The 26,363-nt window shown below is 40.2% G+C and overlaps 1 protein-coding gene across 20 annotated transcripts in view; it reads left to right on the forward strand.

The window, feature by feature from the left end:
• Positions 1-26,363, forward strand: part of arvcfb (ARVCF delta catenin family member b) — a 322,152-nt gene that overhangs the window by 76,963 nt on the left and 218,826 nt on the right. For 4 of the 20 annotated variants that reach the window (XM_078227206.1, XM_078227208.1, XM_078227218.1 and 1 more), the window contains exon 3: positions 9,865-9,911. The exons of the other annotated variants lie outside the window; for them this stretch is intronic. The gene's annotated coding sequence lies outside the window, so the exon portion shown is untranslated. The remainder of the gene's footprint in view (positions 1-9,864; positions 9,912-26,363) is intronic. 20 annotated transcript variants of the gene reach the window in all.

The raw sequence follows: 26,363 nt of genomic DNA on the forward strand, positions 1-26,363 counted from the left end.
GTCTGTGTAGATTTCCTCTGGGTGCTCTGGTTTCCTCCCAGTCTAAAGATGTGCAGGATAGGTGGATTGGCCATACTAAATTGCCCTATAGTGTACAAAGATGTGTAGTTTGGAGGATTAGTGGGGTAAAATCTGTGGGATTATGGGGGTAGGGTGGGTGTTGGTCCTGGGTAAAATGCTCTGTCAGAGGATTGGTGTAGAGGTGTGAATTAGGTGGGTTGGCCATGCTAAATTACCCCTTGTGTCGGGGGATTAGCAGGGTAAATGCATAGGATTATGGGGGCAGGACCTGGGTGGGATTGTGGTCGGTGCAGACTCGATGGGCCGAATGGCATCCTGCGCTGTAAGATTCTGAGAATGTAACCAGTAGGTACATGGAGAACCAGTAGTGCAGTCTCCTTGGATTTCTAGAAGGCATTCAATAAAGTGCCACACAAAATGTTGTTCCACAAGGGCTCATCGAGTTGGTGGGCATATATTGACATGGATGCAGGATTAGTTAATGGACAGAAGCAGGGATTTTTCATGTTGGCAGGGTGTGCCTAGTGGAGTGCTGCAAGTAACAGTGCTAGGTCTTCAGCTTTTTGCCATCTATATTAATGACTTGGATGAAAGACCAAGAGTAGCGTAACTAGGTTTGCTGATATCCCGAAAAGCTTGGTATGAATGTCAGCTGTGAGGAGAGCACAGGCTGCCAAGAGAAATAGGCAGGTTGTGAGTAGGCAACAAAGTGTCAAAAAGAGTTAATATGAACAAGTGTGACTTTGTTAGTTTTGACAGTAAGGATGCAAAAGCAGGTGTTGATGATCAGAGGGGCTTGGGCATACACCTACAAGAAACAAAAGTTAGTGTGCAGGTACAGCAAAGAGTTAGGAAGTCAAATGTTATGTTAGTCTTTATTGCAAAGGGGATTGGAGTGCTACTTGTACTCCAGGAAGTTATCCTATGATTGTACAGGACTTTTGTGTGATAAGACAAAGACCAGAATCTCCAAGGTGTTTTATGAAAATAGCCTTAAGTTTTTACATTTGAATTTGGCACAGGTGACCCACTAGGAAGTTTTTATCAAACAAAGTTTATTTCAGAACATAGTTGAAATATAACAAGATTTAGCGTAACTTTTACCAATTACAAGAATCAAACATGATATAGTATAAACCTGAACAGGTAGCTATCCATGATGTTCCAAGTCAAACAAGACCCCACAAATATATGCCCCTTTCTAGATTTGGCACAAAAAGCAAGTCTGCTTATGTGATGCTGGATTTTGCAGCTTCATAACACCTGCTGTGAATTGTCCTTTGAATGTTGGAACAAATCTCTTGGGCTTCCCAGCCCTGGAACTTTCCAAAAAGCCTCTGGAGAGAGAGAGAGAGGCAGAGACAGACACCATCTGCCTCCTCCAGCTTCGAACAGCAACTCAAATACAGCAGAATTTTTAAGTCCAGAGCAAGGGGAAAACAAGAGACACTGCTTTCTGCCTCAAGTCCAAACAACATCTGAGAAAAATAAAACTAAAACCGTGGACTTTTCTGTGGAAAAACTGTTCCCAGGTGTCACCTGACCTGTCGGATATGCTCCACCCAGCAATTCCAAAAGGATCATAAAACCCCAAGACACTGCATCAGTTCAGAAATAAAAAATAAACATGATGTCCATTATAGTGCTTAAGTAACAGTTAGAGGACACCGCTGCAAACAAAATGGTGCCAAAATAAAATGCTCGGAGCTGCTTGAAAAACGTGCAAAGAAACCTGATTAAAATACATTTCTTCAAGGCGCAATATTGTCACAATGACCATACCTGCAGTGCTGCATGCAATTTTGTCCTTAATATTAAGGAGATTGCAGGCAAAAGAACACTAGATTCGTTCCTGGGATGAGAGGATTACCCGATGAGGTTGAATAAATTGGGCCTATTCTCTGGTACTTGGAATAATGAGAATGATATTGTAACATATGAAATACTGAAGAGGGTTCAGAGAGTAGATTCTGAGGTTATTTCCACTGGCTGGGGAATCTAAATAAGGGACTGATGATCATTTAGGACTTGGAGGAGAAGAAATTTCTTCACTCGAGTTGAGACTTTGGAATCCTCTAGCCTAGTGTTGTAGATGCACTATTATTGAAATTAAGATAGAATTAAGGATTATGGTGAGCAAGAGGGAAAGTGGAGTTGAAGGTCAGCCATGATTGTATTAAATGGTGGAGCAGGCCTGAGGGACCATATGGTCAGTTTTGTAGCCAAATTTGCAGGTGATACAAAGATGGGGAGAAAAGTAAATTGAAGATGAGAGAGTTTGCAAAAAGAAGTGGATAGGTTAAATAAGTAGGCTAAAATTTTAGTGAATGGAGTATAATGTGAAAAAAAAAGGTTGCTTGGACAGAAAGAATAGAGAAACAATATTATTGAAATGAGGGACTGCAGAATGTTGTGTGGATCAGAGGATCTGGTTGTTCCTGTTCATGAATTACAAAAAACTTAACATGCAGGTACAACAAATATTTATGCAAATTGAATGTTGGCCTTAATTGAAAGGGTGATGAACATGCAAGTTGGGAAGCCTTGCTACAGCTGTACAGGGCATTGGTGAGACCTCACTTAGAGTACCATTTTGGTCTCACTTGAAAGATGTGGGCAAAATCTGGCATGCTCCAGGAATACGAGATGCCAGTTAATCAAGTATACTGGTTTACCAAGATGTAAGGTGAGTTCAGTGTTTTCATCTAATCAGAAAGCTACTGGGCAATGTCATGGTGGTTGGGTGAGTTCTTGAGAGGTGCTGGAGCTTGCAAATCTAGTGAGAGTATGGTTTAAAAATATTATGATGTGGAGATGCCAGCGTTGGACTGGGGTAAGCACAGTAAGAAGTCTCTCAACACCAGGTTAAAGTCCAAAAATATTAAGTTGAGGTGAGGGACTCATTTAAGACTGAGTTGGGAGAATTTCTTCTGAGGGTCAATCGTTTTTGTATTTCTCTTGCAATGAGAGCAGTGGAGGCTTGGTGATTGTAGAACAGCCTTGATTATATTTTGATCTTCGATCGACAAGGAAGTTGAGGGTTATGGGAGAAGGGGAAAGGAAAGTGAGTTAAGGCCACAATCTGATCAGCCATGATTGTTGTGAATGGCGGAGTAGGCTCTATGGGCTGAATAACGTATTGTTTCGTGTGGTCTACTCTTTGTAGTTATGTTCATAAAATAGGTTTAAATCTACCTCCATGTTTGACATGAAAGATTTATGTTCACTGAAACTTGCTGAATATTAGGATGTTGTAGTGTTTGCTTGTGTTTGTCTTGTATCTTTGTCTTGGCCTACTCCTAATTCATATGTTCGTGTGAAGGTTTTATTTCGTTGCAGTTTGACATTTTGAAATCGACATACCTTAACTGTGAAGAAATAGCTCTATCAGATAACAAAGTTAATTTCTGCAGTGAAGCTTTGCTGTAGAACTAAATCAAACACTTGGCTAGTAATCAACTTAGACCATTTCTGCTGCTTTTATCTACGTGCTGAAATTGAAGTGACTTTTATTTCTCAATGATGGCTTTTGCAACAGGTTTGGCTTAAATATTTAACTTGTTTCTTTGAACGGCATTGCTAGATTCACTGCATTGAACACAGGGAGAAATAAAGCATTTTACAAAGATTGCTCAAGTTGATTGAGACCTCTTCACTCCTATTAATGTAGTAGTTGTACATGAAGTAGCGGTTATACATAAAGCAAGTCTAGTATCATCTACCAGCTTTATCAAACCTATTTGTTCAGTGTGAAGGACAATAGGAACAGTTTTGTACACATGAATTAAAACCAATTTTGGCATAGGTTGGTTTAGTTTTACATTATTTTACATGGACTTTCAAAAGGCATTTAAGTTTCCACAGGAGACTGTTACCTAATTTTAAGGCTTGTGGAATTGAAGGCAAATTATTCTCTTTGTTCAGAGTTTGGTTAAGTGGTGGACGACAGTAGTATAATGGGTATGTACTCAAAATTGGAGGGAGGTAACTAGTGGTTTCCTGTGGAGATCTGTGTGGCCCCATCTATTCACTGGACTTAGAGCGCACTCTGGAATGCAAGTTTAAGACATGGGTTTGCAGAGTTGCAAACAAACTGGCTTAAACTCAGTCTGTTGCCGAGAAGAAGGATGGAGTCGGCAACTAAAGAAGCAAGTTGGAGAAGGGACTGAAAATAATGGCTTCAATCTTGCCAGTATTTAATTGGAGGAAATTTCTGCTCCTCTCGTACTGCATGTCAAATAAGCAGTCTGCTAAAATGCCAACAGTGAAGGAGTTGAAAGGGGTGGTGATGATTTGGAGATGGGTGCCATAAACGTGCTGGTGGGGAAAATAACGCTGTGCTTTTGAATTATGTCACTCAGGAGGGGGCGAAGTGTGATTCTTCAGGGACAAGAAAAAATGAAGTGGGGCAGTGTTGGAGAGAAAATCTTAGGAAGTTAGAGAAATTTTAAATAATTTGGAATTTAAGGCACTAATCAAACTGCTGATACTAAATGAAATGGCCTCAGAAAAGATTAACAATTTAACAGGGAAACTGCCTGCATAAAGGCATATAAGAATGAGATTTGAACAAGTATTTTGGATTTAAACATGTATTTTGGTATTTTAAATGTATTAACTGTATTTTATGAAAGTAATTGTGCACTTTAACCAAGAACAGGCTGCTACGAGGGGTGATGGAATGAAGCCTTAGCAGACAGAACCACATTCTTCAGAAACAATGAAACCTCAATGTACAAGTTCATATCAGCGAAAGTTACGAGCAGTAAGGTTCTCAGGGCTACTTATGAATAGAGTTTTGCACACTATCCAGAATAGACAGGTTCCTTAGACGTGAGAATGTACATCTGTCTCGTTTGGCCAGTGACGTAGCAGGAGTTGGTGGGAATCTTAACTTTGGCCTTTGTAGCTAAGTGTCAGGGGTAACTGGGCAACAGAGGAAGAAGCATCAGCAATTGGGGGAGGAAGCATCTGGATTCTACAGACCAGTGAAATCCTATGATGTCAGAGGGTAGAATGCAATTGGTTATGACAAATGTACTTAATGACTGATTTGTATTGAAGATGATTTGATCACAAAAGCAGGGAAATTTGATCTGAAAAATGTATAATTGATCGATCTGTGCATTGTAATCTTAGTGGTATGACTGGAATGCTCAAAGCTTTCTCTTGTAATGAGGCATTGGACTGCTCAATGCTCATTCTCCCTTCGATCATTGGTTAATAAAGATACATCTTTAAACCGGGACACTGGCTTTCATGAGTTTTTGTATTGGCTGAAGTTTTGGTGATACCTAGCTTCCACAGAATCCCGCAACAGGCAGGAACAGAAACCATTGCAGTTGATTCTCTGGCGACTGTTGGAGAAGAATAGAATGAGGTGACCACAGTTCTATTCAGCTGGACAACAGTGGAGAGGCATTGGAAGAAGTTGGTGTGATGAGTTATATCCCCAAGGCTGTAGGCGGTTTTCCAAGGTCAAGGAGGGAAAATTTACTTCTGTTATGGTTATAAAATATGTTAATTGTGACTGAGTTGTTTCAACACCGGCTGGAGTGGAAACCTGAGGAATTCAAACATGCAAATCCAAGGAAGACTGGGAATTGGGAGGTGACAGCATGCTCAAGGACCTTGGAGAGGAAAAGGAGGTTGGAGATGTGGTGGTCAATTGCAAGGATGATGGGATCAAGAGTTGAGGAGAGGAATGATGGCAGCAGATTTAAAGGTGAGAGGGAAAACAGCTGGAGAGAGAGAACTGTTTACTCCGATTGCGACCAGGGAGGGGAAGTTGGGTGATCAGCAGTTTTAGTGGAAATAGGACAGAGGAAACAGGAGTTTGGAGTCGGGGCATGAAGAAAGAGAAACTGGAGAAAGTGTGATCAGGTGGATGAGTGGAAGGGAGAGATATGGCAGAGGCAATTGATTGGAAGGTCCTGACCAAATATTCCACTAATAAGTTGCATTTAGTGTGCATGGAGGGGACAGTGGAGCAGAACCCCAGAAGCATGTGCATAAAGAATTGACCAATTTTCTTAAATAACAATCCTTTATGGTTGATAAATGAAGCATGATGAAATCTTGGAGCTCTTGTTGAATATTTTGATTTGAACAAATGGAATTTTTCATTGCCCAAGGTCATGATCATGGAGTTGATTACCAATGTACAGTGGAGAGTTACAGGAGAAGAGGAGGAAGATTTGTTGAACACCAAACCATTAAATGTATAAACCGAGTCCAACATTGAATTTCAACACCTGGAGAAAATAAAAAAAAAAAAAGAAATCTGGCAGTGCATCTCTAGAAGAAATGCTAAGTTCAGTTCAGCACAATTCTGGCAACTCATCCTTTCTAGACTCATCAATTCCTCTATTATAATTTAGGTTGATCTTTCAGTCCAATATTAAGGGAGTTATCAATGTCTCTTTGAAATGAAATATTAAACTTCAGACCCTTTCCAGATGAATGTAGAAGTTCCTCTGGCATAGTCTCCACTCTGAATTCTTCCATTTTCCTTTGCCTGTCAATCAACAACTCCATTCATCTCATTGTTTTTGGGATCTTGCTTTGTGTGAATATCACTGACGAAACAACTAACTGCCTTTCAAAAATTCATTGGTTGTGAATGCTTTGAGTTTGCTTGAGAGCAGGAAATACACTACTTTAAAAGCAAATTTATTTAATTTCTTTGACTCAGACATTTGCTACATGGTACTGTGGGGTTGCTTGTCACTTCTGTTAATTTGCCATTCTTGTTTGGCCATCCAAGTAGATTGAATGACTTTTAAACTCTTTGACTTTGTTGCATTGAAGCTTCCTGATCTCTTGACCTGGGTAGTCTCCGAGGAGATGATGATCCATTCTTGTGGATCATCCTTGGTGTGGGTACTATCTGCAGCATGTTATTCAGGAATTCTTTCGTCTCCACTATAATGTGGTGTTTCTGACAGTTTTGCAAGCTGAGCAACTTTGAACTTTAATGAATCTGCCTGTAGTTGCTAACTCCATTATCCCGTTAGAATAAATGAGCTCCATTGGACGCAAACAAATATAATGAAGCTTTAAACTAAATTCCATGCTGAACTCTAGTTAAGGCTGAACTTTTACTTATCACATTGGCCCCTTGTATCTCAACTATTTATTCAGTTGACTTCTACACAACCACGTTAATGTTCTGTCAATGTTTTACTAGCTCTTCATTTTTGTTGAAATCTATATTGTTGGCTCAGTAATTATGATTGGAATTACTTGGAGAATAATTTAGTTTATACATTTGACTAAAATTGAACTCTGATACATGACAGTTCCTATATCTGGATTGAAATAAAGGCTGGTCTGTGATACTCTAGTCCTTGAACATAGACTGCTTGGATGGGCATGTTGTCGAGGTGTCAAAGACAGTCAGAAAAGCTCTTGCTCTTTGAGGCTGGGGTCAGGTTTTATTAAGCTAGGAAACTGAATATTCATGTGCTGCTTGTTTGCTGTTTGTGATGTTTGCATGGTACCCACTGAGTTGAGACTTGCAGCTTTCCATGTGCCTCTGAATTGGGTTCTTTGTCAGTTGAGGGCTAGGGTGAGTTCAGCTGGATTGGCATTTTTGGAAAACTACATATTGTGTGTTTGTTTAATGGTTAAATCCGTTGAACTGAGTGGGTGGTATCTTACTGTCTTGAATGCTGAGTGGGTGGTATCTTACTGTCTTGAATGATGTCTTGAATCCTCCAAGTGGAGAGGATCTCCAAGAAGATCGCACATATCGACACAGACAGCAAGTTTCTAACAGTCCAACGCCGGCATCTCCACATCTTGAATGCTGAGGACAGCCCCCCCCCCCCCCCCCCCCCCCCCCCAAGCTGTAGTCAAACTATAAATGTAAATTGTTTACATTTGTCAGTTTAACTCCTGTTATTTAGTGGGGCGAAGAGTTTAAAAAGTTTTAAGCAGACGAATTCCAAAAGCAGTCTCATTTATTTGCTTTGTTGGCTTGACTTTAAACCCAGCTCGACAGGATATTACATAATCAGATCTCGTTTCTGAGAAAATAAGTCAACAGATCACATCAATGATCGACTTGTATCATGTTAGTCACCCAAATTTGTTTTGTTTCTTATTAAATGTGATCAAAGTTTTGAAGGTGCTAATCGAGCTCATGAGGGGCTTTGCCATGCAATTTAGAGAAACAAGATATGTTGTTACATTTGACAATGACCCAACTGTACAGAATATCAGTAGCCTTCTGGTAGACCATGTTGCATATCTTGTAGGTAGGAAAATATCATCTTTAATGCCCAAAATGATAAATTAGTCCAAGCTGTGGTTGGTTCATTGCGGTTAACTGATTCATGGTACAACATAAATATTAATTCCAATACACTCTGGAACTATCTGTCTCAATGAAGTTAGGGCTATCCTTTTCATTATAAGTTGTTTTCCCTTTAACCCTGTGGTAACATTTCTCAATAAGAATTTTTGATTTTCCTGTAATTATACTTTCATTCGAGCATTAGCTGTCAGTTTCACATTGTGGTGTTATAGGTAATTAGTTTTATGCAAAGACTTTCAGTGTGTTAGACATGTATAAATTAATGGTGGTGAATGTCATCCACTCATTGGGTGACTTTTGAAGTCATGATGATTTGCTTCCACATCCACACTGGCACCTAACTCTACCTATGATTCACCTGTATTGATCCCTGCACTGAATCTTTTGTTGGATTATTTGCCTGCCATCCAATTTTCAAGGAACTGAAAGTTTCAGACTTAATTATTCCAATGTTTTCCTCCATGAACATGCTGTATCCTTTCTCATATCAAGTTTGCCTTTCAGACAAGTATTTACTGAGCAGATCCTGATTACTAAAATCTAAAAATAAAAATTCTCAGCCTTGTGTTTAAATGAGTTCATGGTTTGAGTTGCCTACCTAAATCCACCACCTCTCTGAGACTGGCCTCGAGTCCTCTGTGACTTTGGCTTTTAGTGACCTTTCCACTCTCTTTGCTCTATCCGTGCCATTTGCCTTCAGTTTCTGATGATCTGCTCTGGAATTCCCCCTTTCAGAACCTCTGCCTCTTTCTCACTACTTGTTACAAACCTGCATCCTGTTTATAGGACTAAAGTCCCACCGGTTCCCCAATATCTTTTTAGGGAATCGCCAATGTTGATTATAACTGCTTTCTGAAGTGTCCTGGCATGGTATTCAATTTTAGAAAACTGCTGCAGTAGCCCACTGCCACCTTGTTCATGGTAACCTAAGATGGAAATCAAATGTTGACCTTGCCAGCAGTGCCAATGTACTGTGAATAAGAAGCCTCTTGATCAAGCACTTAATCATCCCTAACAATCTACTTCTAGTTTCCCATATAGTTAATTTACCCCTTGAAAGCACCTTCAGCCATTTTTCTCTTGCTGCAAGTGCTATTTAAAGGATTGTTTTCATTGTGCCCGTTTGCAGTTTTCTATTTTGTCTTCCATGTAAATGAGGTATATATTACATAATCCTCTGAATCAAAATGATAATATCATCTTTATTGTTTGGTTTTAATGAGCAAATCTGTTCCACGTTAAAATGCAACTGCAGTAGTCCAGATAAGATCTCAAGTTTAATGGTTTTATAAATTGTTCATCAACTTCAGCCAATTTTTTGTAATGTTGGAATTACAATGTGGGGTAAATTGTAGCCTTATTGGATTCAAACAAGTTCATAAAATGTCCATGTATATTGAATTTGCATTTTCAACTTTGTTCTGTACCTCTGATTTTACAAACTGTGTCCTGAAGCATATTTCAGTACTTGCGATTCATGTAAACGTGTGCTAATTATGGCTCTCCATTATTACTAATTACAGTGGATCGTGGCGTAAATTGGGTGCCACTAGAGCTGCACAACGAGCAGGTTTCCTTCTTAGATTTTGGCTTCTGTACATGGACAATGCAGCATGGTGTGTTGCGAGGCTAAAATGCTTCAAAGAATATAAATGCCAAGCCATGAAAAGAAAAATCCTTTCACTGAACCTTTTCCATATCTTTTGATGAATAAAAGAGCAGATCTGGAAATAGTATCTTTTCATATTCAAGGCCAAGATTATCTAATCCCTGGTTTTACAGTTTTTGTTTTCCCTGGAAAATACATTCACATTTCTGTTTGCAGCGAATGTACCTACAAGTGCATGTGCCTATATGCATTTTACAAATACATTTAGTTTGCATGCTGTTTCTGAGGAATGCGAAAAATTGTGGTTTCGTGTGAGCACTGCATGTGAATTGGGAGAAATGACAGTTTGAAGATGAAGCTGCTTGTTCATTCTCTGTTCTAGATATTCAGAGGATAGAAGGAAGCTCATTCGTCAGGGATTCATACGGACAGTATCGTAGATTGCAACATATGAGACTACCCTGTTTTCTTCAGTGGCAAAATGCATTTTAGCCCATATTTTATGTATGAATTCCTCTCTCCCCCCCCCCCCCCCTCCATAAATTTCCCTGTTTCATTGGATTATACCAGTTTTAAAAGCATCATTTAGAAAAAAGTTGAAATGCAGCATTGTGAATTCAATCATACCATGGGGAAACCTAATTGAACTTTATTTGGGGCAAACAGATGTTTTACAACTTTAAAAGCTCAGTCCGTCACTCAAAACTACCTCCGACCCATTGACTCTGTCTATGCTTCCCGCTGCCTCGGAAAAGCAGCCAGCATAATTAAAGACCCCATGCACCCCGGATAATTCGCAATTAGCAAATGTCACCACTTATGCTCATAAATCAGCCTCCTATCCATTGACACTGTCTACACTTCCCGCTGCCTCGGCAACATAGCCAGCATAATTAAGGACTCACCCCGGACATACTCTCTTCCTCGACCTTCCATCGGGGAAAAATATGTACAAGTCTGATCACGTACCAACTGACTCAAGAATCCCACCTCCCCTGCTGCCATTTGACTTTTGAATGGACCGACCTTGCATTAAGTTGATTTTTTTCTGCATTCAAGCGATGACTGTAACACTACATTCTGCACTCTCCTTTCCTTCTCAGAACGGTATGCTTTGTCTATATAGTGCACAAGAAACAGTACTTTTCACTGTATATCAATACATGTGACAAATCAAATCCAAAAAAAGAACCATTTGTTGAAACCATGTCTAGAATTTACAATAAATGCATGTTAAATCTTTGATGCTGACCATTGGCATTCTTATTGTTGTATGTTAATGAAAACTATCTAGCAGGTGAAGCTCTCTGGCATGTGTATGCTTTATCACTTTTGGCTTTGGGGATTGCCATAATCTGCAGTCTTTTTGTGGGAATCTTGTCATATGCTGAAACTCAAGGCCGGGACACTGGTGGACAGTCAAAGCCCCTTAAATTTGGAGAGTGTACATCTAAAAATAAGTCTTGTTAATCAAATGAATAATTTTTATGTTAACTGCTTAATTTCAATTGGTTTGAAAGCACGTGCGTAAGTTTTTACGGAGTTCCGTGTGCATTACTTTATCAAGTACAGATTGACAGTCATGTTTTTCTGTGATGGATTGTTAGAGGAGGGAATAGCTTGAGTTTTTCCAAAGAATTTATATATGTTTCGTACATCTTTTGTTTCCTGGGTGAGTTAGATGGGTGGAGGCACTTTTTCTGGAACAAATTGGATTTGTCAAAGTCAAATAAAACACTAAAAATATTACTCCCCAAAAAGGTTCTACTTTGCTATCTTCACATATAAACAATGTACAGTTTTCCAGCATCTTCCAGTGGAACCAAATCAGTATGTACGTGTCTTTATCCTGTTTGGCTTGACACTTGCTATACTTGGCGTATAAGTTGGCTGCTGTTTGTTGAAGGATTTTCTGAAGCTTCAAAGGTATGCTGCAACCTACCATATAGTGAAGCCATTCTGCATCAAATGCTACATAAATGCTGGATGTTGAAGGTGAACTATAAATATGTACTTTGAATCCACTATTTCCAGTTTCTTCTCCTTTAGTGTCTTGTTGCAATTATTCTGGATGCAGTCCACATGTGTCTCTAACTGCCGCCTTTATTTTAATAGTCAGAATTTGGAACCACTCTGGGAGTTGCTTTGAACAGTTTATTCCTCATTAAAATGGCATATTATTGTGCCACATGCCTCTCACAGATCTTAATTGAAATTCTAGATGCATAAAAATTGCAGTTTAGTGTCTATTCGAACTCTCCCTTGGCTTGTTTGGAAGCAGGCCTAACACAGGAAACTTCAAACAAAGATTAAAAAGCATAGTGCTTTGTCAACAGCAGCAAGAAATTACATTGCTGCTGCTCATCATAAATGCTGGCCTTGCCAACGATGCCCAGATCTGGTGAAACAATTTTTAAATAAAGTTTCAGAATAAGAGGTTGCTCATTCAAGATGGGGATGAGGCTGAATTCCTTCCGAGGTTTGTGAATCTTTGGGGTTAATCATTTCTGAGACAATGTTTGAACCTTTGGGATTTCACTGTTATGGGAAATGGACACAAGTGGAGTTGAGGTCAATCAGTTATGATCTCATTCAATGGTGGAGCAGGCTTGAGGGGCTTTTCGACCTCCTCTTGCTATTTCCTATGCTGAATTTAATTTCAAATTAATCCATGATTCCAGGTTACCTAGAAATTGTATGGGACAGTGGAGACAACTCGCATTCTGGAAAAGTCATTTGAATTTTTTGAGCATGTCACCAGTGGGGCATTTACCATATGCCTATTTGCTAAGAGCCTTGGGGGTGTTCCTTAACATTCAAAGGTATTCTCTATGGTATTGGCCTCCGTTCAAGGGGTAGATGGATGAAATGGGGTTAGAATTAGAAGAAACATAAAGGGCAAAGGTTGAGGATGGTGTTTCAAATGGTCCTGGAAGGACGAAATGTTGTTGAGTTTTGGAGAGATGTGTAAACAGCATGCATATGATCTTCTCTCTCAATCTGGAGGGAGTAGGAGAATTGTATTCTTGTTTTTTCACCAAGCTCTGATTATTGTGTATTCTTACTTGCAATATCTAAACTCTGCTAATAGATTAAACCATATCTATTTCATAGTCCAGATGTTTCCAGTTTCTTCATGCTTTGTGTGAATTTTTACGGAGACGAGTTGTCAGCTGTAGTTTCAGGTAACATTTACAACTTAAAATTGTGGTTTAAAAACTGACATCTGTTTATTTACATCTGGCAGCATCATGACTGTTAAACATCCTAAATCATTTTGCATGTAAATAGGCAGAGAATTACAGGTGGACCAAGCCCATGTGTCTGTTCTGATCAGGATGCTGCTTATCCCAGGGGGCAAAGCATTGTAGAAGAGAGACTTGCTGAAAACAGTGTGTTCAACTTGCTGTGTCACTGAGCCTGTTGTGCTATTTTCCTTTTGTCATTTTATTGAGTCGGTTGCTTTCTAAGAACTTTTCATATGTCGTGTTCTTATTTTCATATGTGGATGTGCACTGTGTGGTTTGATGGCCTGAGAGTGGAACAGAAAAACCCTTGAAAGGTTCAGAGCTGCATGACTTTGACAATCCTTCACATCAACATTTAACCTCAACAAGCCCCATGTATTGTGGCCATTGAGGTGGCTGCTATGTCTACTTTGGCACACTGCAATTCCCACTCAATAGAGGAAGTGGCAGATGGGAGGGGAAGATGAACAAAATGGGGAAAGGAAGGAACAGCAGGAGAGATTAAAGCAAATGGCAGAACTGTAACTCTTCTTCCATCTCCCCATGCTTCCGTTTATTAGTGTCACAAGTAGGCTTACATTAAGACTGCAATTAAGTTACTGTGAAAATATCCTAGTCGCCACACTGGCGCCTGTTGGGGTACACGGAGGTCGAATTTAGCGTGGCCAATGTCTTTCAGACTGTTTGCAGCTTGTCTGCACTTGCTCATGATCTGGGGCTTACTGCTCCCAAATGTTGGATCAATACTCCTCTAGATAGCAACAGCATAATGCAAGGGCTTTTCTGGTGATAAAATTTGCATTAATCTGTACTTTTAATTATCGGTGTTTTCTATTCTGTATTTGAGTGGACCAACAACCAAAGATTATAGCTAGATCTGTTTTGAAACTCATTCAATAGCATTTCAAATATTCCTGACTCCAGTAATATTTTCATTGAGGCATGGCTGTGCAGTCGATCATTACACAGCTGAAATTGCAATGTAGACTTTGAGATGATGAATTACAGGCCAAAGGAACAAGAAGGGAACAATGACCGGGACAGTGTTAAGAGACTTTGAGTTGCAAAATAGAGGGGCATGTATCTGAGAAGCTGTGTGTGAAATGCACTGGAAGTAATGGCGAACTGTCATTTCAGAATAGGGAAACTGAATATCTTAATTTGGCATGCTTCTGCCCAGAAACATGGAGATTGGAAAATAATGTTAAAATAATCCAAAAGCCATTCTAATAATTTTGGATGGCATGACCGACCAAATGCATTTCATGCACCTTTTCTGATCAAGGTTTAAAAGGTAAGTTCAATCTGACTTAAATTCCCATTCAGCTATCTGATTATTGGGAAAGTGTCTTGTGTGGCTGAGATCCATTATAGTGGAACAGCCAACCCTGCTGACTTGTTCAGATTTTGCATGATGAATGGAATATTGAAATTCTGCTGGGACTGTGCAACTCGGAGAGAGAAAGGGAGGAAAAAGCTAACTTAGTTTAAAAGTCTTATTTTATCAAGTTTTGCTACACTTGTACAGGGCTTTGAAAAGACTACAGCTGGAGTACTGTCAATTTTAGTCTCCTTATTTAAAAAGGCTATAATAGCATTGAAGCAGCGAAGGGAAGGTTCACTTGGCTGTTTCCTGGGATGAAAGGGTTGTCTTATGATAGAAGCTCGGAAGGCTAGGCCTGTATCTGTTAGTTATCTTATTGATCCTGCGAGGAATTGACAGGGTATGTGCTGAGATGATGATTCCCCTTATAGGAGAGACTAGTACGAGAGAGAGTATATATTTTTTTTAAATGGGTCTCCCATTTAAGATGGAGATGAGAAATCTTTTCTGAGGATTGATTCTGTGGCACTCTTACCAGTAGAGGCAAGGTTATTGAATATTTTTATGACGGAATTCGATTTTTGACTGACCATGGAGTCAGAGAATCGGGGTAGTCAGGAAAGTAAAGGCCACAATCAGACCAACCATGATCTTATCAAATGGCATATTAGACTTGAGGGGCAAAGAGCTTACCCCTGATAATTTATATGCTCGTGTGGACAAGTTGCATTATATAATACTACATGTATAGAAACCTATAAGTGCAAGCTGTTGTTATTAGGAGGGTGACCAAAAGTGGTTAAAGAGATATGAATTCTGGAGGTGAAGGCATGGTCGTCACTGGAGGGGTAAATGGAGAGATGCACAAGTGGCTGCAATCTTTGGAATGGAGAATTTGGGAGAAGCTCGGTGTGACACCAAAAGAGGAAAGAAAGTATAAATAGATTTAAACAGGAAAACAAGAACTTTGAGTTGCTGAGACTGGGAGCAAATATGGGCCAGTCAGTCAGTGTGGCACAGCATCTGTCAGTGCAGCATGGTGGCACAGTGGTTAATATTGCACCACAGCGCCAGGGACCCAGGGTCGATTCAGGCCCGAGGTGACTGTCTGTGTGGAGTTTGCATGCTGTCCCTGTGTCTGCGTATGTTTCCTCCGGGTGCTCTGGTTTCCTCCCACAGCCCAAAGATGTGCGAGTTAGGTAGATTGGTCATGCTAAATTGCCCCTTAGTGTCCCAAGATATGTAGGTTAGAGGATTAGTAGGGTAAATATGTGGGGTTACAGGTATAGGGCCTGGGTAAGATGCCCTATCTGAGAGTTGATGCAGAATCGATGGACTGAATGGCCTCTCCGCACTGTAGGGATTCTATGACTTATTGTGGAATCGGCTGCAGCCATTACCATTTTGGGTGAACTGAGTTTTACTTGTGAATAGGAGGCTCGACTGGAGAAATTGGGATCTTTGAGTATGAAGGTGGCAAATTTGTGAATCTGAATTTGGTTAACTGATGGGTGGAAATGAGTCATGTCCAAAACTGCCCCTCTGATTTTTTCAAAAAAGGTTCTCCCCATCTCCCAATATTAACAGATCCTGAAAAAAAATTCCAGGTTCTCGATCCATATCTTTGCCAGGAACTAATCAGTTCTTCAGAGTTGCTTAAAAAAATAAACTTTAATGTCACAGCTTTTTGTCTTGCACTCATTCGGGCGTTTGCAATGCAATACAAGGGAAATCAACAAATTTATACTGAACTGTCAGTCATCACTAATTGGGTGCATTCTATATGACAAGGTTAACTACTGAGTCCTCTTGCCAACCCATTCGGCACTCCCTTAATGTGTAAATGTGTTGATTTCCTTTGCAGTGCATTCTTTAGAATGTCCTGAATAGTGTAGGATGAAAAGCTTTGACAAAGTGTTTCCTTTTCAGCAATAGTCAAGTTTTGTGTTCTCAAATGGAACCCAGTTCCTCCTTGGACCATGTCCTTTCTGAGTACCAGATTTTGTTGGAATCAGGCCATTAGTTTTTGCGATTTATTTTTTACAAATGAAAAGAATTAAACAGGCAAAAAGATTACCTCTGTCTAATTACAGTGGCAGAGGTAATTCGCTTCAGCATCCCAGGCTGTAGGTGGGTGGGAGATGATATTTGTGGGGGTAAGAGGTTGGACAGGATCATTCTGTCGTTGGTCCTTCTTAGAAATAACAGATCAGAATGTTGGCTGAGGAAATTGAGGCTCTGCTGACATGTCCCCTTGTGGTCAAATCACTTGCTAACACTCGATCTGAATTAAAGCAAGAAGAGTTCTTACTTGGATGAAGTGCTAGATGGCTGTTGATGCCAATAGAAAAACCATTCAATATGAGTTGCAGCATTTAGAAGAGAAAACTGAAAGGATCAGTAAAAGGGAACAATGTTGTGTTTAATGTTGAAGTCTTCGGTGCTCTTTATAGGAGATTCATACACTCATTCCCCTTTACTTGTGGTTCTTGACTTTAGGATTTTATAAAGGATCAACTTGCACAGACAGAGGGTTTTGGTTCACCGCAAACTTATTTAATGAAACACTCCTAACGCCCCAATGCAAGAGCTCTAAACTTGTGTAAATTACACTACACAACGCTTAACTGAGTAGCCTGATTTAAATCCCTCCACAATTTAACCTCATCTTGCCATAAACACAAAAAAAAAGACTTATTAAAAGCCTCTGTTGAAAATCAAACGCAAACCTCTGCCCAAACCTTACTCAATTCAACCCAAACCCATCAAGGTTTGGGTTTTGCTCCTTAATTATCTTTAAACTTCAGCCCAATGTCCCTGGGATTTGGCTGATAACTTGCAACTCCCCACATGGTTGGTCCTGCCAGTGAAAGTTGTAGGTCTATGAATCAGGTTGACTGTTCCTGACCCCCCTCCTTGATTGCCAGACCCTCTGGTCTTGGCCATTTTATTACAAATCTTATTGAAAATATCAGAGCACATTTCCTAAAGTTATAGGATCTGTTTCCTGAAACCATTCTGCCAGATGATCAGTGCTTCTCACCTTTTTAATCTCTCTTGTCTGTTTCATGCCTTGGCCCAGACCCCATTCATTTCTGTTGTGGAAACAGCAGCAACAATGGACCCCATTCAACTGAGATATCTCTGCTCCCAGGCTGATCATGTAATAAGTTCATTTCTCCTTTGCTGTTATGTTTGTGTGATAGCTCTTGTCTGGGGCCATTTCTTATGATGGTCTCTCCAACTTCTTTAATCGATTTGTCTAATCACAGCTATCTTGTGCCATTGTTGTGATAAAGTTCCAGTGTCTTTGTATCGTTTAGAATGGGGATCCTGAAATGTTTTGAAAGTTAACCCCTGACAGTGTAACCTGCGTATGTGTTTTTCATGTTGCGGTTTGGTCTGTTTATTTGTAGATTTGTGTTAATAGGTTTTGAGGTTTTCACATTTCATAAAGTTCAGTTGAAGGATTGGAATCACCTATAAATTGTGCTGTGCGTTCAACTTTGGGATGAATGGCTTGGATAGGCAAGCGCATAGTTGAGAAATCTAATATTGTGGGATGAACAAATGTGTTCCTTTTTACACAACATAAACTGCGTAGCATTAAACATAGTTGCAAATAAGACAATTGTTTTGTGCTAGTCAATGCTTCTCGGAAAAAGTACTGGCTCAATGATCAGTTTTAGCTCTACGTTAAGTGGGGTCGGGGGGGATAGGGGCAGGTGGTGGACACGGTTGGATTTGAACTAAATCATAAAGCAAGCTGTTAGTCAAGCCATGGTGTGATATTGGACTTGTGTTCACGATGTGATGATGACAGCAATGCTTCAAATTTGTTTTTAAGCTTCAAAGCCCTAGCTGCAGGAATTGCTGCTCGGAAAGATAACTGAAATACTGTGAACCATACACAAATGACATGTCAGTTCAGTCTCGAGGTGAGATATTGCTGAGTTGAACAAAAAAATGGCTGTGGTTGCATATCACTGGTATCTTTTGCTTTTGGGTCATTAACAGGAGTGTAAGTTTGGATTTTGATTTTTTTTTGTATTGTGAAAGAACTCATTTGTTATATTTGCCAATAGTGACAGTAAGAGTTGTGATTTAATTTGAAATCCATATTCAATTCAAAATAGGCAATCTTTAGTGTTAGTATGCCGTTGGCATCAGCCTCCGATGTTTAAGATCTGCAGCCAGATTGGCAGCAGTTGCATGTGATTGTAAAACAGCAAATTTACGTTATTGGAAAAAATAATGTTGCTCTACTTACTGATAGATGCGATTTTACTATTACATGCTTACCACTTCACACAACTTGAGTCACTTTTCTCCCTCCCCAAAACCGCCACCTCAGGATTGTGTAAAATATTTATTTTGCTTCTTGGTGGATTTGCAACAGTTGCTTCTTTGTTGCCTCCTCTCAACTCAAAAATCCTTTTTCTAGTTTTTCATAGTGTTTTCAATCCTTTTGCTTCCTGTGGTGGATTGCAATTCTTGCTGAAGCTGTCATATGGCATTAATCAAGGAAGTTTTTTCCATGGACATGCTTAGTGTCCTGGACCTATTAAGTCACTGTTTGCTGTGATCTGTGGCTGATTTGCTTGCATAGCTGAAATATTTAGCTGAAGGATCTCCACCTTTGCCCCAATCGCACAGCAAACATACCCTAGTGTGTGCAAACTATTTCCAATACCATTAGATTTATTTTGGCCACAATGTGAAAGATATTGAGATATGAATAGAGTCTATAATTAGCGTGTAGTGCATACCCCGAGAGCTTGTATGTGTAACAAGGGCATATCAGAAAATCAGTCGTCAGATTGAAAGCATTTTTGAGTAATGTTACGAATTTATAAATTGTGAGTTGAACAATTTATTCTGCATTCAAAGAGATCTATGTAAATGACATTGAAGGTTTTCACCCCCTGGTGTATTAGCTGTCTGTCCTGAAGCCTGGAATTGTGCACCATATGCAGTTGGTATGGAAAAGGTTATTGTTTCTGTTCTGATTTGGGCTTCAGTATTCTTTCAGAGATGAGCAGGACTGAAAGAAAGGTGATTTTGTTTTGTCCTAACCATTTTTTCCTGAAAAATCACTGACCAGTTCAAAAAAAAATTGGAATGATTGCTTGAAGTAAACCGAATAAATGGGAATCTAATTAGCTGCTTATTAAATTGAAAAAAATTGGCCATATTTGAGCTGGGTCCTACGCCAATGTACATTGCGATGTGCAAAATAATACTTGGTACCAGGCGTTTTCTATTAGGGAGAAAATATAGTGATTTTAATCATTGTGAAAGGCAGCAGCAAACCTTGAACTGCTTGTATAAATTTAGAAGATTAACACATATTTTGCTTTTGAAGATTTTAAATTGCATTGCCTTTGGGGATTGCAGACCAGTTTGCATTATACATTTGCAATTCTGAAACTAATCTGGTCTAAGAAAATTTAAAGGTTGGAGCTTAGTAAGATATCTAAAGCACAAAGATTTCCACTTGATCATTTGAAAATCCAGTGTATTTAAAGTTCAGCTGTGTCCTGCAATTGATTGGTTTGGATTAGAATAAATATTTCCAGCAAACCTGTTTATAGATGTTGATCAATTGAATATTTGAATTTTGACTGCATCTGATATCAGCCTTGCTTCCAGTCACGTTCTTTCCTTTGAGTCAAAGTTATGTCCAGGGTCCACTTTAACACACAACCCAGACGAGCTGTTTGATTCAAAAATCTTTGTCCCTGACAGCACATTTGCTCTCATGGGTGTGCTTAACAGAAAAGAGGGGAATTCTCCCATTGCCTTGGCCAATATTTATATCTCAAACAAAATCATTCGAACTGAGTATCTGATCATTTATTTCATTACTGTATATACACCAGTTGCTATGTTTCCCCATATCAGTGATTTCCAATTTTGTTTTCCATGTGCGACCCCATATTAATGCCTCAGACCTCGTGCCCCCGAGAGAAACTGTAGGAGCTACAAGATCTTAGAATTGGGGATTGGGCAGTTATGTCTTGACCAGGGGCTTGGGAAATAGGAATTGAGTGTTGGGGGAGTTAAGGCAGGGCTTTTGCAAAAAAAGCCTCCCTTTTCACAGGCTTTTTGCAGCAATAACCAGGTCCACCAGTGCAGGGAAAATGAACAGTTGAAAAGGCCTCGCAGATATCTCCAATCAGTTCAAGCCCGCAATGGTCATCGCTGACCCCACTGAGGGTCACAACTCTCAGTTTAGTAAGCTGTGCCCTCTGTTATAACAGTGACTTCATTTCAGAAGTTCTTTGTTTTGCAAGTACTTGGGGATGCCTTGAGTTCATGAAAGGTGCTGTAGCTATGCATGATTGTTACATCAATTTGAAACAAACCTTTTAATTTATGCTGTGGACATGAGTTTATGGCTATGATGGATCACCTTGTGGGTTTTTGATCTCTGGTCATTTGGTAGCAGTCCGAGGAGAAGATTTTGCTCTTCTGCAAGAAGGCAGAAATGCGGACAGCTGACCTGCTGTACTTGTGCCAATGTTACTTTGATGACTTAGGAATGTTTACATTCTGTTGGGAATTACTCCCCCGGAGATGCGTGCTGCATTTTAAAAAAAATAACAGACAAAATGAAAAGAGAATGGAAGGAAGGTTGTTTGTCAGGTTGAAAAATGAGTCAGACTATTAGTTGCAGGTCGTTTGTACTGTGGCCTTATGCTCAACAGAAGTCAGTTTTGAGAGGAATTAATGTGCTCTCCATGTTGGAGAGGTGACTTTGGTCCCTTGGCCTTGATTTGAACCCATCCTGTTTCTTTGAGTTGTGGAAAAATGTAAGTTGTCTCCACTTGCTTGAATGTTTATCAAATTTGAGCCGAAGTTGGACCAGAGAGTCAACTATTTCCGACTGCTGTGTATATCGTTTAACAATACGTTCCTGTGCTTTACTGTTAGGTCAGAGACATTTAAATAGCACTATCAATTTAGTAATTTTTGCTCATTCAATCAAATGTTTCCTATCTGCCCTTTTAAGGGCATTTTAAGAATAAAACTGAAGACCGGAAAAGGCTGTTTGACTTATTAAAACTCAAGTCTTGTCAAAAATCTCTTACACGTATCATGATACTGTATTTCACCCATCCACAAGGTCACTCATTTCCCAAAGGGAACCTCCCCTTCCTGAATACACGAGGTTTTAAAAAAAATAATTTTCACCTCTTGATCTCTCAATCATTTGAGTCTTCTGGTTTAATTCTTTCACATGATGTGGCATCACTAGCTAGGCTAATATTTGTTGAATGGAGTGCTAATCAAGCAGGCTGCTTTGCCCTAGATTTTGTCAAGCTTCATATGTTGTTGGAGCTGCACTCATCCAGGCAAGTGGAGAATATTCCACCATACTCCTGACTTGTGCCTTGTATTTGGTATGCAAGCTTCGGGGAGTTGCGAGGTGAGTTAATCCCTGCTGAATTCCCAGCCATTTAGTTGTTCTTCTAGCCCAATATTTATATGACTGATCCCAGTTCATTTTTGGGTTAATGGTAACCTCCAGGATGTTCGGGGATTCGGCGATGGTAATGCCATTTAATGTCAAGGGTCAGTGGCTAGATTCTCTCGTTGCAGATTTGTCATTGCCTGGCACTTGTGTAGCACGAATGTACTTGTCAGGCCAAGCTTGGGTATTGTCCAAATCTTGCTGCATTTGGGCATGGACTGCTTCAATATCTGAGGAGTTACGAATGGTGCTGAAAGTTGTGCAGTCATCAGCAAACACCCCCACTTGTTATCCTATGATGGAAAGACAGTCATTGATGAAGCAGCTGAAGATAGTTGGACTTCGGACAGTACCTTGAGGAACTTCTGCAGTGATATCTTTGACCCGAGATGATTGACCTCCAACAACCACAGCCATCTTCCTTTGTGCTAGGTATGACTCCAACCAGCGGAGGGTTTCTCCCAGCTTCTGACTGCAATTTTGTTCAGCACCTTTGATGTCATACTGAGTCCAATCTGCCTTGATGTCAAGGTCAGTCACTCACACCTCTCCTTTTAGCATTCAGCTCTTTTATCCATGATTGGACCAAAGTCTTAATGCAGTCAAGAGCTGAGTGACCCTGGCAGAACCCAAACTGAGCATCATTGAGCGGCTAAGCAAGTGCTGCGTGACAGAGTGATAATCGGCCAGGTTGAATTCATCTTGCTGCTTGTGTATAGGATGTAGCTGGGCAACTTTCTGTCATTCGGTAGATGCCAGTGCCATGGCAGCTTGGCTTAGGGCACGGATAGTTTTTGGGCCAAAGTACTACTGCTGGAATGCTGTCTGGGCCCATAATCTTGGAAGTATCCATTGCTTTCAGCTGTTTCTTGATTTCATGTGGAGTGAATTGAATAGGCTGAAGAGTGGCATCTGTAGTGCTGGGGACCTTGGGGAGGCAGAGATAGATAATCTACTCAGCACTTTTGGCTGAAGTTGGCTGTAAATTCTTCAGCCTTGTTTGTGCTGCATTCCCCCATCATTGAGGATGATGGAGCTTCATTCTCCTGTTAGTTAATTGCTCACTACCTTTCACAACTGGATATCTTGCAGATCTTGGGCTCATTTAGCTTCCGCTGTTTGGCATGCAAGTAATCCTGTGTCACTTCACCAGGTTGATGTCTCATTTTTAGGCATTACTTGGGCTGCTCCTGGCATGCCCTCCTGCATTTTTAAGTTAACCAGGGTTGATCCAAATTTATCATCAGTAGCAAATAAAGGAACAAGAAAATGGCCTTTGCACATAAACAAAGAGAAGAAAAATTGCAAATATGGAAAAATCAAATGAAATGCCAAAAGTGAGGTGGGGGAAAAGAAGCCAATTGTTATCGTTTTGTTAAAAAAGCTCTGAAACACTAACCCATCTTTCTTGCCTTTTTTGTCTACTGAGAGACTTGTGTATTTGCAGTATTTCCTGCCTCTGTTTCAGATGGCACACAACGTCCAGTCCTGTGACAGGCTGTTGTTTGTGGATTTTAGTCTGGCAATTGGTCTGTAACCTGCTCGGATCATGAAGTATGATTTCACAATGCGTCTGCACCCCGACTCCTGTTACTTAAAATTAGATAGTTGTCTTGTTTGGGCATTTTTGTCTGCTTTTCTCAGTTTCTGCTTCAAAGACTGACTCATACTGGAACTTCATTCCTTGGGTACAGCAGCCCACTGTTATCTCAGTCAAATGTCATTCTTTGTTCATGAGTGTAGACAGTTAATGTCAGGAGGCTATTTGTGGATTGGAATGAAGGCGTCATAGCCAAGAGTAATCACCGTTCAGTAGCCATGCACAGATGTGTTAAGGAGAAGTTGCTTGGTAACTCGTGTTAGAAAACCTTGGGACTTTTCTCAGACTTCTAAATGGAAATTACAGAGATGCAAACCTTGTAGTTATAATGGGGGACTTTAATTGCTTGAACTTAGACTGTCACAGTGATGGTGTAAAGAATGGAGAGGGCAAAAAGATCCTAAATTGTGTTTAGGAAATATTTTGACTGCAGTATGTGAGCAGTCCAACATGAAAGGCACTGATCGACATGGTTCTTGGAAATGAGGTGAGCTAAGTAAATCAAGTATCAGTGGGGGAGCATTTAGGTGATGGTGATCATTGTGTTCTAAGGTTTAGGATGATCATGAAAAAGGATAAATAGGCAGACCAGAGTAAAAATAATTAACAGGAGAGCCAACATCTGTGGGGCAGGAATGGAGCTGGGCTGGTTAGACTGGAATGAAAGATTAACGGGAAAAAAATGTAGCTGAGGCTAATTTAAGAAGTAGGCACAGGATTGGCAGGCCATCTGGCCTCTTGAGCCTACTCTGCCATTCAATAAGATCATGGCTGATCTTTTCGTGAACTCGGCTCCACTACCCGTCAGCTCACCATAACTCTTAATTCCTTTACTGTTCAAAAAACTACCTATCTTTGCCTTAAAAACATTCAACGAGGTCGCTTCAATTGCTTCACTGGGCAGGGAATTCCGCAGATTCATAACCCTTTGGGTGAAGAGGTTCCTTCTCAACTAAATTTGCTCCCTAGTTCTATTTTCATCTGCCAGTGGAAACAACCTCCCCGCTTCTATCTTATCTATTCCCTCAATCTTACATGTTTCTATAAATTCCAATGCATATAGTCCCAGTATACTCAGTCTCTCCTCATAAGCCAACCCTCTCAACTCTGGAATCAACCTGGTGAATCTCCTCTGCACCCCCTCCAGTGCCAGTATATCCTTTCTTGAGTAAGGAGACCAAAACTGTATACAGTGCTCGAGGTGTGGCCTGACCAGCACCTTGTACAGCTGCAACATAACCTCACTGTTTTTAAACTCCATCCCTCTCGCGATGAAGGACAAAATTCCATTTGCCTTAATTACTTGCTGCACCTGCAAACCCTCCTTTTGCAATTCATGCACAAGGATACCCAGGTCCCTCTGCACAGCAACATGCTGCATTTTTTATCTTTTAAATAATAGTCCATTTTGCTGCTGTTCCTACCAAAATGGATGACCTCACATTTACCAACATAATACTCCATCTGCCAGACCCTCACCCACTCAAACTATTTCTATCCCTTTGCAGACTTTGTGTCCTCTGCACACTTTCCTCTACCACTCAGCTTAGTGTCATCTGCGAACTTTGACACACTACACTTGGTCCCCAACTCCAAATCATCTATGTAAATTGTGAACAATTGCGGTCTCAACACTGATCCCTGAGGCACACCATTAGTCATTGCTCGCCAACCAGAAAAACACCTGTTTATCCCCACTATTTGCTTCCTGTTAGTTTACCAAACCTTTTTCCATGCTAAAGCATTACCCGTAACACCGTGCATCTTTATCTTATGCAGCAGCATTTTGTGTGGCACCTTGTCGAATGTCTGCTAGAAATTCAAATACACCACCTCCACCGGTTCCCCGTTATCCACCCATTGTTGAAGACAATCAAGGTATATTTCCTTCAAAGGGAAACTAATCCAGAGCTTGCTGGATTAAAAAGGAGATAAGACATGATGATGAGGAAGAAAAAGTGTGCTTGTGAAAGGTGCTGGGTTGCAAACACAGTTGAGAACCTAGAGGAGGAATACAGAAGGTTCAGTGGTGAGATGAAAAAGCATAGAAATCATGAGAGATTGAGAAAAGACTGGCAGCCAAAGGGGAATCCCAATGTCTTCCATAGGTGTATAAATAGTAGAAGGCTGATAAATGGAGTAGGGGTGGTTAGGGACCAAAAAGGAATCTCCACGGAATCTGGGGGCTTTGCTGAGATATTAAATGAATACTTCACATCCATTTTTACCAAGCAGCTCGATGCTCCCCAGGCCACGGAGACAGAGAAACTGTCCATATAAGGGCTCAAAATTCAGAATGAAGTGCTGAATAGATTGTCGGTACTTAAAGTTGACAAAGCGCCAAGCCGAGGTAAGATGCATTTCAGGGTATTGAAGGAATGATGGGAGCTGGAGAGCTTGGATTTCATTGGTGTACAGATTGTTCTGTTGTTGCTCTTTTCACTATTTTTTGTTAGTCTGGTTCGTCTGCAGTTGAGCTCTTGCATAGAATAGGTTGAGTTGAGCAAAAGTGTTTGCTTTCATTTCAACTTCGCAATACTGCACTCAAATGACGTAACGTTTGCATGTATAGATTTTATTGGTATCTAAATGGACTTCATTTGATAATGGCTTACCAAAATCCATTGTAAATCTGAACTTGGAAGCAAAATCTGTGGGAAGAGTAACAAGTTCATAGTTTTATTGTACAACTGCCATTTAAAGGTTAAATCAGTTAAATTAGTTGCTTATTTAGTAGTCGGGGTGGCATGGTGGTTAGCACTGC

The sequence above is a fragment of the Mustelus asterias genome, chromosome 13, assembly GCF_964213995.1.
Source record: "Mustelus asterias chromosome 13, sMusAst1.hap1.1, whole genome shotgun sequence".
NCBI lineage: Eukaryota > Metazoa > Chordata > Chondrichthyes > Carcharhiniformes > Triakidae > Mustelus > Mustelus asterias.